The sequence below is a fragment of the Tachypleus tridentatus genome, chromosome 7 (genome assembly GCF_004210375.1).
Source record: "Tachypleus tridentatus isolate NWPU-2018 chromosome 7, ASM421037v1, whole genome shotgun sequence".
In the NCBI taxonomy this organism is placed as follows: Eukaryota; Metazoa; Arthropoda; class Merostomata; order Xiphosura; family Limulidae; genus Tachypleus; species Tachypleus tridentatus.
Genome location: NC_134831.1, coordinates 171,317,413 through 171,333,016, shown reverse-complemented (window position 1 = coordinate 171,333,016; position 15,604 = coordinate 171,317,413). Strand labels below are relative to the sequence as shown.

The 15,604-nt window shown below is 29.6% G+C and overlaps 1 protein-coding gene across 13 annotated transcripts in view; it reads left to right on the top strand.

The window, feature by feature from the left end:
- Nucleotides 1-15,604, top strand: part of LOC143257220 (uncharacterized) — a 33,282-nt gene that overhangs the window by 2,982 nt on the left and 14,696 nt on the right. For 3 of the 13 annotated variants that reach the window (XM_076515617.1, XM_076515618.1, XM_076515616.1), the window contains exons 1-2: nucleotides 4,651-4,807; nucleotides 9,353-9,440. The gene's annotated coding sequence lies outside the window, so the exon portion shown is untranslated. Of the gene's footprint in view, nucleotides 1-3,914; nucleotides 4,316-4,648; nucleotides 4,808-4,922; nucleotides 5,023-5,087; nucleotides 5,321-9,352; nucleotides 9,446-15,604 lie in introns of those variants that run through there. The other 10 variants (XM_076515624.1, XM_076515621.1, XM_076515627.1 and 7 more) reach the window with 8 other exon arrangements.

Sequence of the window (15,604 nt, the reverse complement as noted above, 5' to 3'; positions counted from 1 at the left end):
TTGTTAAACCGACCCATTTCTTGTAAATAAATAGCCCAATAACCAATACTAACTTCTGATAAGTACAAAATGTGTACTTAACAATTAGTAAAACTAATTAGATAAAGCTTTCTCAAGTTTTTAGCAATAAATATTAGAATATCAAAAGTTTCAATTTACATCTTTCTCAAGGGCTCGATATGATATTAACACATGTTAAAATCATTTGAAGGTAACAGTTTACCACAAGATAGAATTTTTAAAAAATAGATATTCAGCCTCATGAAAGTATTAGAGTAATAATAAAAACAAAACTTAAATATCATACTGTAAAAAAATTCATTCGAGTCCAGAACAACTCTTACATCTAGATGTGTGATAAGGTAATTGATACATTAGCATCTCAAGGTCAAATGAAAGAATAACTTGAAACATTTCATTCCAATAATTAGAAAGAAAACGTTTTATTACAATAGTTCGAAAAATCAACCAAGTGTTATTAATTAATATCATCTTTTGATAACAGCTATGCCTATTTAGGTCAAAATTAAAAATCAATCGGTAATGAGTATAGCTTAGTAAATGTATTTTTTTCTTAAAGTTTTGGGTGTTTTTCTAAATAATTAAAATGGATGATTATAATGTTACAGTCGATCCCACTACTCGTTGGTAAAAGAGTTGGTGGCTAACTCTACTTTATCACCTCAGAATTTGGGACGACGAGCACAGATGGCCCTCGAATGGTTTTGTCAGATTTAACAAAACAAACAAACTATTATTATTATCTTATAATGTCAAGATCACCGTAATTTGACATTCCACAAGTATTCACAACTAAAACCAAAATTAAACCAATATAAAGGAACACCTTTATATCAATACTAATTAATTACCTAGCATATATTGCAACGCCCTCTACAATCCCGCACCCGTTTACATTCTCGTCCCTAAGACACGTGCCCGGCAACGGTCAGTTGCAAACTCTCTTTGTTAACCTAAAGATGACCTAAGAAGGTAGAAACGTTGTTCTCTACGTTATTTTAATAAAAGTTTTAATACCCATACCAGCCGTTTTAATATAGATTTTTACTTTAAGTGGGTTTCTCGTCATTATTTAGTATTCATTATAAACCTCACTAGGGCAACCACTGTTTATTGTGAAAAATTAGTTTCCTGTTTGTGAATTTAAATTAAAAAATGTTTTGTCTAAGAGTTTAGAAACTGCTCAACGTGTTAAATTACAGTTTTTGCTGATAACTGTAGTATGCTGTTTAGTCCCGCTTTACCAATCTATTTTGACGCCATCTGTCGAGCACGTTTTACTTCAAATACAAAAGCAGCCATTTCAGCTGTGCTACGTGCATTTCAAAAAAAACAACAAAAAAACAGCATTTGCAATTGAAACTTGTTTAAATAATATTTAAGTCTGAAATACTGAGTTTTTTCCCACATCTTTTGTCTGTTGTGGTTGTAATTGAATCTCAAATCTGCCAAGAGTTAGAGCTACAAGCTAAAAGTTTGTAATAAAAAAAAACAAACTCGGAGCGACTCTATAAGTCACTATTCCGCGTCGAGAAAGATTGATGTTTATTTTATAATGAGAGACGTGGTAAAACAGTCTACAATTTCTAAGGTATAATTCATACTAAAGCATAAAAACACAAAAATCTTAACTATTGTTTACGTAAATGCATATCGTCTATACTCAAATCTTTGGAAAGAATTAATTTTCATATCACTTACAAATTATGTCAGTATTTTTTATTTAATTTAGAGCAGAACCACAGTGAGATATCTGTTTTGTCCTCTCTCGTTGATCGAATCCCAACTATTAGGTTTCTAAGTCCCACCGGGAAGACTACAGTAGTGTAATAGGAAACTGTAATGTTTTATGAGGTTCTTTCAATAAAGCAGATGTTAGCACTTGATATACTATGTTCCAACGTCTAAGTTTGTGCTTAGGCTTTTCTTACAATGTAAAAAGTCCGCTAACAGCGTCCAAATTAAATTTAAGTTACCTTCTTACTGATATGGTTAAACGTTTACTGTTTGGGAGCATATAGATTGCAGTTGATTTAACTAACTGAGATGAATTTCCCAACATAATAGAATTATAATATTACTTGAATATGCTTGGAGAATTTAAAATAATTTCATTTTCAAAAGTTTGAAAAATTAGTGACAGTACTTAAAACGATAAAATAGAGAATACAATTTCTAAAGAAAAAATGAACAAGTTAACTTTCTAATTAACTGAACAAAAACGCTTTATACACTATTATAAAATGAATTTATCTCGAGACGTTCCGGCCTTAGGTGCTCTCAGTGGCAAAGCAGCAAGTCTACAGACTTTCAACGCTAGAAACCAGGTTCGATACCCGTGGTTAGCACAGATAACCCATTGTGTAGCTTTGTTTCAAACTTCAAAACAAACAAACAAATTGTGCCTTAGGATATTCTTGCGAGATAAATTCATTTTATAATAATGTATAAGGAATATAATTAAGTTTAAAAAAAGGGAAAGGTTGATCACCTATTTATTCAAATGAATTTTACCCTTATATATGTATATTAATTCCTTTTTAATAAACAAAAACATAGGTATCTATTTTAAACTTGGAAATAAATTTTAAAACATTGTTTTTTATCTCCAATATCTACAAGTTAATTTAATATAATGGAAAAAATATGAGTATGAAAAGGCATATATAATTTTTAACTATAGTTTAAAAATGAAATTTATTTGTGTAAATTTACTCTTACCAGTAGAAATAGCTTATTTTTTGTTACAAAATTACAGATGGTTATAGCCAAGACAAAACAATTCTTCATATATCAAATTGCTGGGTGATATTTTCGCAGGCGTTCAACTCGTAATCTGAGAGTCGAGGGTTCGAATCCCCGTCGCACCAAACATGCTCGCCCTTTCAGTCATGGAGACGTTATAATGTGACGGTCAATCCCATTATTCGTTGGTAAAAGAGTAGCCCAAGAGTTGGGTGTGGGTGGTGATGATTAGCTGCCTTCCCTCTAGTCTTACACTGCTAAATTAGGGACGGCCAGCACAGATAGTCCTCGTGTAGTTTTACGCGAAATTAAAAACAAACAAACAAACAAATCATTTGATACTTTTGCAACTTAGTATATGCTAGCTAGAGTAACCTCACCCTGGACGGAAGTTATGTAAATTCATGATTAATGATAGGTTATCTTAGTACATGAAAAGTTGTTTCCTTTACATATATCATTAGAAAACAACCAAAACGCTCATAAAAACAGCAAAACGCATAATGTGAAACCGTATATTTGTATGTATTTTTCATGGACCAAACAAATCTTCATGCCAAATTTGTTAAAGATCCATCAACAGGGGCAAAATAGTGGTTTAAAAAACCGCAAGAAACACTCATAAAACCGTAAGATGCAAAACTGAAAATTTGTGGGTTTTTTTTTCCCCCATGGATCTGTCGAACCTCCTTACTAGTTCTGGTGAAGATCCATCCACACCCTTCCAGTTATTTACATGGACATACAACAGACAGTACAATTATATTTATACAGATGGCGCCAGTGCATAAAATCCGCTTGTGACATACTCATGACGTGATATTTGCACCATGACAGTTTGTTTTTTGTTTTGTTTTTTTTGGAATTTCGCACAAAGCTACTCGAGGGCTATCTGTGCTAGCCGTCCCTAATTTAGCAGTGTAAGACTAGAGGGAAGGCAGCTAGTCATCACCACCCACCGCCAACTCTTGGGCTACTCTTTTACCAACGAAAAGCGGGATTGACCGTCACATTATAACGCCCCCACGGCTGGGAGGGCGAGCATGTTTGGCGCGACGCGGGCGCGAACCCGCGACCCTCAGATTACGAGTCGCGCGCCTTACGCGCTTGGCCATGCCGGGCCACACCATGACAGAAAATGGACGTGAAACGTAAAAGTCGTGATCCTTATTGCAAATCTACGTGGACACAGGGTAATAATTTAGCGAAGTTGAGGTTGCACATTGCATAATAAAAAGTTTGGTCTGTATCATATAAGCAAGAGTTCCATTATAGTATGAATACACAGATATGGCAACAGAAGGAAAATCACCACCAGATGCGACAAGTTGCACTCAAGTAACCGAGATCACAGAATTTCGTGATGTATATATATTAAACAAATATAGTAACAGAAAGAAAACTACCACAAGCTACGATGTGTCGCCTTCAACCTAAAAGCAAACTTTAGATGATGCTTAAGCAGTTCCAGCAAATTTTCTAGAAATTGATTCAACCTACACGTGGTGTAGCAAGTAAACGGTACACTGATTGCGAAGTAAGAATGAGAGTATGTTTTATTTACTTTTTGTCTGTCATTGGTACTATAACTTCAACGTTAGGCTTAATTAAATATAATATACGCTCAACTTATTTATTTATTTAGTTAAGTGACTATTTTTTATTTCACAGGTTTCGTATTTAATTACATATATTTTAACAATAAAAATCTCACTCTATTTTTAATACTAAAAATGTGATTTTAAATACGTCTAAGGATTTATTACATCTTAACCCATGCTAAACATGATGGTAAACGCACTAATTCTTAACTGACATTAAGATTTTAAATTTAAAAGTAATTAGACGGAGATAAGAAATAGCTGGCACCATCCACCTAGTGCTATTACTACGGCTGATGAGCATACTTATAGAACTATCTCCCACCTGTGGGGGATTAGAATTATACCCTGTTTATACATATAAAAACACCATAAATTATAGGCGCTCAACAATTTCAGTTACGACGTTGTGTAAGGTGAAAGAAGATAAATTGTATTTGGTGAGAAGAACTAGTAATTACTGTTATACCTTACTGTAATTTAATTTTCAAATATCTGTAATAATTCAAGAATATCTAATTTATATTAGTATTGTTGATGTATGCATATAGGTGGAAGGGGACATTTTCCCCTCATGATTAGCACTTATAGCAGTTACACTTAAAGTTTATGTTATGTGCTTACAAATAAGAAGAGATACATTTTATTTACAGAGGTGAGAAAAGTTTAGAATACATCTGCTATTGTTAACCAATTTTACCTACCCGATGTCCACAAAACGTCTGTTTTCGCACATCATGATCTCATCTGTATTGCATATCACATGGTTGTGCGTTACCACGTCAATAAAACCCAACTGAAACCTCGTTGATTTCAAAATCTGTGCTGGTTTGTTTTATGTTGATTAAAAAAGACTAATATAATACCTGAATATTACCATAACTCTTATAGATAGTTTGATTTTACCTGTTAAGGAACCCTGCCATACGTGATTTAATCTAGTTGATAAACGGGTAAATTGTTTTACTTTATGCTATTAGAGATGTCAGAAAAACAAAAAGAGAGAGAGTCTAGGTCATATATCAAGTAGAAGTGGCTTAAGATTGTTATCAAATAATTTAGTAACAAATTGGCTGTTGATACTGGGAATTCAATGACCTAAAATATAATTAACTGTCACTGTTTCAACTACTGTCTTCAAAGTTCAGTTATTAGAACTCTAGGAAATGAGAGAATATGCTAGATATGGGATGTATTCCTGTTTTCAGAATTAAATCTCTCGTTTGGGAGACGCTACTGTCAGACATACTTTACGTATTAAATGTACTTAGAAGTTTCTTCAAGAACAGAATGTTATATAGTACTATTTTAGAATATACTTTAATAGGACAGTGTTTCTCTAGTAACAAAATTAAGACTGAATGTATGTTTTTTAAAAAGTGAAAAACGATATATTAGCAACTCGGTGAAACCTACTATAAAAAACAAAAGAGGGAAGTAAAGTCCACTGCATGAAAAAAAATTCGAATGTGCTGCATAAAAAACAAGGGAAGTAAAATATACTGTGTGAAGAACAAAGAAAGTAATATTTACAATAAAAAAAACAAGGGAAGTGAAATATACTGTGTGAAGAACAAGGGGTATGAAATCTGCTATGACAAAGAAAGTTAAGTGCATTCTGTGTAGAACAAGGAAAGAAACTGACTGCAATACCTAATTTCCATATATAGCAGTTCAGGAATAAGATATATCTAACTTTACTCATTTTTTTACCATAAGTGACCAACATTGTGTGGCATGAAGCACTAGCTCTTCCATGTTTGGTTATTTGCAAAGATGACATGTCAGTGGTTTAAAGACAACCAAACTTCCACTTGTATGGAAGAGAAGTATTATTATATGTAGAAAGTAAACTTTGATATAATCATTAAATTAGATTATCTGTTGTAGTGAATTTCAAAATGAAGCCAGCTTTGGATTATAGTGACTGTTAAAATAAGAATACTTCCATACATACTTGGTAAATGAAGTGCATATGTGTATTCTGTCATAAGATATAATTTCTCTTTGGTTCTGGTTGAAACTTTTGTGCTTATCTGTGATATTAATGAGATTTAAGATATAATTATTTACCATATTTTATAGGCAATTTTATATTAACTTATTGCTGGATATGAAAAATAATTGCTGAGGTCAATTTGAGAAGGGTATAAGTCATGTTTTCAAACAGTTGATGCTAGATCTGGGTGATTGTTTGTAACTGGTGCTGATTTAGGGAAACAAAATCTAACTGTACGTCTTATCATTCTGTTTGAAGCTCTCATAATAACTTCATATGCAACAGTCGTAACATGTATTGGAAATCTTGATAACTCTACAACTTGTTTTGAAAAGGAAAGTGACAAAATATTAACTAAAATATGCAGTTAGTTTCTAAATTCATACTGCATATTTTTTATCAATACATTTTACCAGTTTACCACCAGGTAATATTACTGCTTTTGGGGTAGATGTGTAATAAAGAAAGCAGGAAACTTATCCCAAAACTTGGTAAAGTCAGAAAAATATTTTTTTATCTTTGAACTTACACATATTTACAAACAATGCTGTTTATCAATAACAATTATTAATATATATTTGAATTTCCTGATGAGAGTCTCCATTTTGTATTTTACTGTAGATGGTTTGTTAATTTATCACACTTGATAGTTGGTTAGATTAAGTTTCCATTTAGAGACTGAAACAATGCCTACCATGAAGTTACAGTGTCTGTGTTTATATGATCATTTTATTTGTTGTATCCTAGACTGAAATACCTATATTCCAAAATAACTAGTTGAACTAATGTTCTTTCAATAGACTTATCAAGGAAGATTAAAGTATGAACTAAAACTGGGTTATTTGATCAATATAATTGGACAGTGCAACATAAATTGATCAAAATTATAATTAAACTGGTAAACAAAAATTGGTATTTCTAATTTCTACTAATTTGGATTATCCTCTATCTACAAGTAGTCAAATTAATGCCATTAAATGTGGCCACCCAGTCTTTGTTGTGGAAAATATCATCTGCCACTGTCACTAATTTTGAAGAAGTGACTAGAGGGAAGACAACTGGCTAACTGCACCTACTGGATACTTTTTTCTTGTTCAACTGCTAACTAGAGGGAAGACAACTGGCTAACTGCACCTACTGGATACTTTTTTCTTGTTCAACTGCTGACTAGAGGGAAGACAACTGGCTAACTGCACCTACTGGATACTTTTTCTTGTTCAACTGCTGACTAGAGGGAAGACAACTGGCTAACTGCACCTACTGGATACTTTTTTCTTGTTCAACTGCTGACTAGAGGGAAGACAACTGGCTAACTGCACCTACTGGATACTTTTTTCTTGTTCAACTGCTGACTAGAGAGAAGACAACTGGCTAACTGCACCTACTGGCTACTTTTTCTTGTTCAACTGCTGACTAGAGGGAAGACAACTGGCTAACTGCACCTACTGGCTACTTTTTCCTTGTTCAACTGCTGACTAGAGGGAAGACAACTGGCTAACTTCACCTACTGGCTACTTTTTCCTTGTTCAACTGCTGACTAAGGGGAAGAAAACTGGCTAACTGCACTTACTGGCTACTTTTTTCTTGTTCAACTGCTGACTAGAGGGAAGGCAACTGGCTAACAACACCTACTGGCTACTTTTTTCTTGTTCAACTGCTGACTAAAGGGAAGAAAATTGGCTAACAGTACCTACTGGATACTTTTTTCTTGTTTAACTGCTGACTAGAGGGAAAACAACTGGCTAACTGCACCTACTGGATACTTTTTTCTTGTTCAACTTGTTCAACTGCTGACTACTGGCTACTTTTTCCTTGAAAACTGCTGACTAACTGCACCTACTGGCTACTTTTTTCTTGTTCAACTGCTGACTAGAGGGAAGAAAACTGGCTAACTGCACCTACTGGCTACTTTTTCTCATTCAACTGCTGACTAGAGGGAAGACAACTGGCTAACAACACCTACTGGCTACTTTTTTCTTGTTCAACTGCTAATTAGAGGGAAGATAATTGGCTAACAGTACCTACTGGATACTCTTTTCTTGTTTAACTGCTGACTAGTGGGAAGACAACTGGCTAACAACACCTACTGGTTACTTTCTTCTTGTTCAACTGCTGGCTAACAGCACCTACTGGTTACTTTTTCTTGTTAAACTGCTGACTAGAGGGAATACAACTGGCTAACAGCACCTATGGTTACTTTTTCTTGTTCAACTGCTGACTAGAGGGAAGACAACTGGCTAGCAGCACATACTGGCTACTTTTTTCTTATTCAACTGCTGACTAGAGGGAAAACAAATGGCTAACAGCATCTGCCATTTATTGTTTTTCTTGTTCAACAGCTGTTTAGAAGGAAAACAACTGGCTGGCAGCATCTACAGCTTATGTTTTTCAACTTTTTGCATGTTATTATCAGTTTAAAAGTTTTTATTGTTATGATATTATCAATCTCTATATAAAAAGAAAACCTTTAGGCATGACTTAAACATCAAAACTTGAAATATTAAGAAAATAGTTAGGTATATACAGTAAAAGATGTGTGATTTGTTCAAGTTGATGTCTCAATGATATTGAATTCATATTCCTACTCCTAACTTTTACAGTTTCCCCCTGAAGGAAACAAGTTTGTATGTATGTTGTTTTGGTAAAATAATTTACTTTGTAAATTAAAAACTTTAAATTAGAGTAAATTATGATGCTGGATATATCTAAATTAAGACACTGAATCAGTAGTGAAGGTTTTTAGAAACATTCCAGGTTATTGAAAGGTATGGAAAATGGGAAAAATGTGGCTCTGATTTAAACTACATTCCCAGATTTTCCAGTGTGTTTGATATTACACATCCTTCTTCTAGCAGTTAATATGTTTGAACCTAGATATGTCTTATTTCATACTGCTTGGTTTGAACTTTAAATTAAAATTATTGTGTGTATATGCAACTGAGTTGATTAGGTCAAAGTTTTTTATAATGACCTCTTTATTGTCCAGATGAACCTGCCTGTTATCAAGATGAAAGAGCTGAGCATAAGGAGGCATTACAGTGACCGAGTGGTTAAAAACGAACTTGAAAGAGACGGTAAGGTAAAAAGTGTGCAAATGAATTTTAACAGTTAATTATTGTGACTAAATGGTCCCAAAAAATTTGTATTAATTTGGTATATATGTATGGAGCTGATGAGTTCTGCTTTTATATTTCTTAGTTTAAAAGTTTATTTTCATAGCATACAAGGCCATCATACGTGATGTAAACAGAGGTGAAACATCCAGACATTGTCATATAAGCCTTAGAGTACACTGAAGGAAATTGTTACATCTAAATTTCAGTATTAGGGATTTATAATTTTATCATTTTTTTGTTGATAACACTAACTGTGGATAAATTTTTTAAAAATATATTATAAAAGTTTTAATTGCCCCTCAGTGGGTCAGTGGTATGTCTGGGGACTTACAACGCTAAAAACTGGGTTTCGATACCCGTGATGGGCAGAGCACAGAAAGCCCATTGCGTAGCTTTGTGTGTAACTCAAAACAACAACAACAAGTTTTAATCACTGCAAATTCTAGCTTGATCTGTTTATTATTTCATTGTTATTGAAATACAACTTAATAAGTGTACAGTTCTGTTTTGTTATATCTCTCTCTTAGTAGTAAGTGTGTGAACTTGTATGTATATGTAAGTTGAGTTTCTTTTAACTCTGTTATATAAGTTTTACTTTGAAAAAGTAAAGTGAAATAATAGTTTTTAGTTTTCAGAGTCTGTTTGCTCTTTATTTTAAACAGATGCTCATTTGATAAATGTGTGGCCAGAAACTGTATTCAGTGTATTTTATTACATATGGAAGTCCACAGCACACATCTCATCCAAACACATCCATTGTTTAAAGAACAGAGTACAAATATTTTGTAATACTTGAAGTAAATTCTCTCACACACAATTTCCAAAGGGTCATGTTTGTCCTTAGTATTTTATATTTTGAAAATATAATTGTCTGAAAGAGACAACAGTTTAACTACATTACAACATTAACATAGTCTACTGCTACTTTAAAATTACTACACTTGGGTAAATGGTGTAATGGTAGTGTACTTTATTTTACTTGATGTAAGTATAAAAAGAGGTGATATATTTAAGTTATTAATTTGAGTTTTGTGTAAATGTACCTGTTTTCAAGTTATTGTCCTGGAAAACTACTGAAATTTCAGTATTAATAAAAAGATCCTTGTGAAATAATTAATCTAATTAAGAGAAAATTAAACAAACAGAAACTTTGTTTATTGGATTGGGTTTGTTTTAATTTTGTCAGGTACTGTGAACTTTGTGTCTTTGTATTGTTAACCACAGGCAGCATGTTTGAATTGAAATACAAGTTTAACCATTATGGCAGAACTCAAGAAAAGTGACAATTAACGTGTGTGTTCTGTAACTTCATAATATCTGTAAAAACTCAAATACCGAACAGCAATGTACATATCTTGCCAGTTAAAGAATGACAAGTTTCACTGAAGATGTTAGTATGGAAATCTTGTGTTATTTGGTATAACATCACATTTCCACTGTACCCTAAATGAGTTTGTTTTTCAGATTGTAGTTCCAACACTACCAGGCAAGTCTTCGAAAACACAGTTTCCTTTCAGAATAGACAAACTAATTTTTTATGAAGAATTCATTGAAGAGAGCAAGAAAAGACTTGAAGTGTCTATCAACAAGTAAATTGTAAAGAGAGTAAGAAAAACTGACATGGGGATGAAAGTAGGCAACAAATAAAATATTGTAGTATAAATTTACCATATTTAATATATTGAACAGTAATAAAATATTGTAGTATCAATTTACCATATTTAATATAATGAACAGTAATAAAATATTGTAGTATTAATTTACCATATTTAATATATTGAACAGTAATAAAATATTGTAGTATTAATTTACCGTATTTAATATATTGAACAGTAATAAAATATTGTAGTAGTAATTTACCGTATTTAATATATTGAACAGTAATAAAATATTGTAGTATTAATTTACCGTATTTAATATATTGAACAGTAATAAAATATTGTAGTATTAATTTACCGTATTTAATATATTGAACAGTAATAAAATATTGTAGTATTAATTTACCATATTTAATATATTAAACAGTAATAAAATATTGTAGTATTAATTTACGATATTTAATATATTGAACAGTAATAAAATATTGTAGTAGTAATTTATCATATTTAATATATTGAACAGTAATAAAATATTGTAGTAGTAATTTACCGTATTTAATATATTGAACAGTAATAAAATGTTGTAGTATTAATTTACCGTATTTAATGTATTAAATGTTAATAAAATATTGCAGTATTAATTTACCCTACTTATTATATTAAATCGTATAATAAAATATTGCAGTATTAATTTACCCTACTTATTATATTAAACGTTAATAAAATATTGTGGTATTAATTTACCATATTAATATAATAAACAGTAACGGAATATTGCAGTATTAATTTACCATATTTAATGTATTAAAACAGTAATGAAAATTTGTAGTATTAATTTACCATATTAATATAATAAACAGTAACGAAGTATTGCAGTATTAAGTTATCATATTTAATATATTATACGGTAATGAAATATTGTAGGATTAATTTACCATTTTTAATATATTATACGGTAATGAAATATTGTAGGATTAATTTACCATATTTAATATATTAATAAAATATTGTACTATTTTTTACCATATTTGATATATTAAACAGTAATGACATATTGTAGTATTAATTCACCATATTTAATATATGAAACGGTAATGAAATATTGTAGTATTAATTTACCATATTTAACATGATAAACAGTAACGAAGTATTGTGGTATTAATTTACCATATTTAATATAATAATGAAGTATTGTAGTATTAAGTTATCATATTTAATATATTAAACAGTGAAGAAATACTGTAGTATTAATTTACCATATTTCGTATATTAAACAGTAATGAAATATTGTAGGATTAATTTTCCATATTAATATAATAAACAGTAACGGAATATTGTAGTATTAAGTCACCATATTTAATATATTAAACAGTGATGATATATTGTAGTATTAATGTAATATATTTAACATATTAATAAAATATTGTACTGTTAATTTACCATATTAAATGTATTAAACTGTAATGACATATTGTAGTATTAATTCACCATATTTAATATATGAAACGGTAATGAAATATTGTAGTATTAATTTACCATATTTAACATGATAAACAGTAATGAAATATTGTGGTATTAATTTACCATATTTAATATAATAAACCTTAATAAAATATTGTAGTGTCAATTTACCATATTTAACATATTAAACAGTAATGAAATATTGTAGTATTAATTTACCTTATTTAATATATTACATTTTGTAGTATTAACTTACCTTTAATGTATTAAATGGTAACAAAATATTGTAGTATTAATTTACCATATTTAATATATTAATGAAATATTGTACTATTAATTTACCATATTTAATGTATTAAAACAGTCATGAAATATTTTAGTATCAATTTACCATATTTAATGCATTAAAACAATCATGAAATATTTTAGTATTAATTTACCATATTTAAAGTATTAAAACAGTAATGAATTATTCTAGTATTAATTTACCATAATTAATTTATCAAAACAGTAATGAAATATTTTAGTATTAATTTACCATATTTAAAGTATTAAAACAGTAATGAATTATTCAAGTATTAATTTACCATAATTAATTTATCAAAACAGTAATGAAATATTGTAGTATTAATTTACCATATTTAATATATTAATGAAATATTGTAGTATTAATTTACCATATTTAATATATTAATGAAATATTTTAATATTAATTTACCATGGTAACAAAATATTGTAGTATTAATTTACCATATTTAATATATTAATGAAATATTGTAGTATTAATTTACCACATTTAATATATTAATGAAATATTGTACTATTAATTTACCATATTTAATGTATTAAAACAGTCATGAAATATTTTAGTATCAATTTACCATATTTAATGTATTAAAACAGTCATGAAATATTTTAGTATCAATTTACCATATTTAATGTATTAAAACAGTCATGAAATATTTTAGTATCAATTTACCATATTTAATGCATTAAAACAGTCATGAAATGTTTTAGTATCAATTTACCATATTTAATGCATTAAAACAGTCATGAAATATTTTAGTATTAATTTACCATATTTAATGCATTAAAACAGTCATGAAATATTTTAGTATTAATTTACCATATTTAATGCATTAAAACAGTCATGAAATATTTTAGTATTAATTTACCATATTTAAAGTTTTAAAACAGTCATGAAATATTTTAGTATTAATTTACCATATTTAATATATTAATAAAATATTGTAGTATTAATTTACCATATTTAATGTATTAAAACAGTAATGAAATATTGTAGTATTAATTTACCATATTTAATGTATTAAAACGGTAATGAAATATTGTGGTATTAATTTACCATATTGATATAATAAACAGTAACAAAGTATTGCAGTATTAAGTTTCCATACTTAATGTATTAAACAGTGATGAAATATTGTGGTATTAATTTACCATATTTAATATATTAAACAGGTATGAAATATTGTAGTATTAATTTACCATGTTTAATATATTAAACAGGTATGAAATATTGTAGTATTAATTTACCATATTTAATGTATTAAAACAGTAATGAAATACTGTAATATTAGTTTACCATATTTAATATATTAAACTGTAATAAAATATTGTAGTATTAATTTACCATATTTAATGTATTAAAACAGTAGTGAAATATTGTGGTATTAATTTACCTTATTTGATATATTAAACAGTAGTGAAATATTGTGGTATTAATTTACCATATTTAATATAATAAACAGTAACAAAGTATTGTAGTATTAATTTCCTGTACTTATTTTGTTAAACGGTAATGAAATATTGTGGTATTAATTTACCATATTGATATAATAAACAGTAACAAAGTATTGCAGTATTAAGTTTCCATACTTAATGTATTAAACAGTGATGAAATATTGTGGTATTAATTTACCATATTTAATATATTAAACAGGTATGAAATATTGTAGTATTAATTTACCATATTTAATATATTAAAATGGCAATAGTTGTGAAATATTGTAGTTTTAATTTGTCATATTTAGTATATTTAATAGAATTATTTAAAAACAATGTTTGCAATTTTTTATATGTTTGTATGTATGACATGGTAATGAGCTTGTCTCATGCATTTGCAGGGTTTTTATTCCAATTCAAGGTTGTTGAAACTGAAAAACATTAGCTTTGGACCACTAAACAAATAACAAATAATACATTGTGTTATTAACTATGTTTATGATTTTTTTTTCTAAATATAACTTTATAAACCTCTGATCTGATGCTTCAGATAGTAGGTAATCAAGATAAATATTTTAACTGAATTACAATTTTTGTTTGTTTTTTAGAGTCACTGGTCATCTACTAGCTCAGAACGAGCATTGTCTACACATTTTTAATGAAGATTCAGTGATCGACAGGCAATATGTTTCAGGCAAAATCAGGAACTTGTGAAATAGAGACTTGCTGATTGATTTAAAATTTCTAATTTAATAAAATAGCAAAATTTTCTTAAGTTTTTTAACCCTTGACTTGGGACTTTGTTTTGTTATTTTATGGTTCATTTTGATATTGCTTTCAGGCCTGGCATAGCCAGGTGATTAAGGCACTCAACTCGTAATCCAAGGATCACGGGTTTGAATCCCTATCACACCAGACATGCTCACCCTTTCAGCCCTGGGGGCATTATAATATGACGGTCAATCCCACTATTTGTTGGTAAAAGAATAACCCAAGAGTTGGCGGTGGGTGGTGATGACAAGCAGCTTTCCCTTTTGTCTTACACTGCTAAATTTGGGATGGCTAGTGCAGATAGCCCTTGTGTAGCTTTGCACAAAATTCAAAACAAACCAAACCATATTGCTTTCAACTGATTATAATCACTAAGATAATATTTGAAGTTTAAATAATTCACCAATTTACATCCATATTTTCAAGAGTTGTAAACAGCAGCAAATTATAACTTGTATATTTGACATATGGGTGTGTAGGTGTGCTTCTGTATATACTGTTTCTTTATTTCTAAGTGTTCGTAAAACTCGCCACAATAATTCATAACTT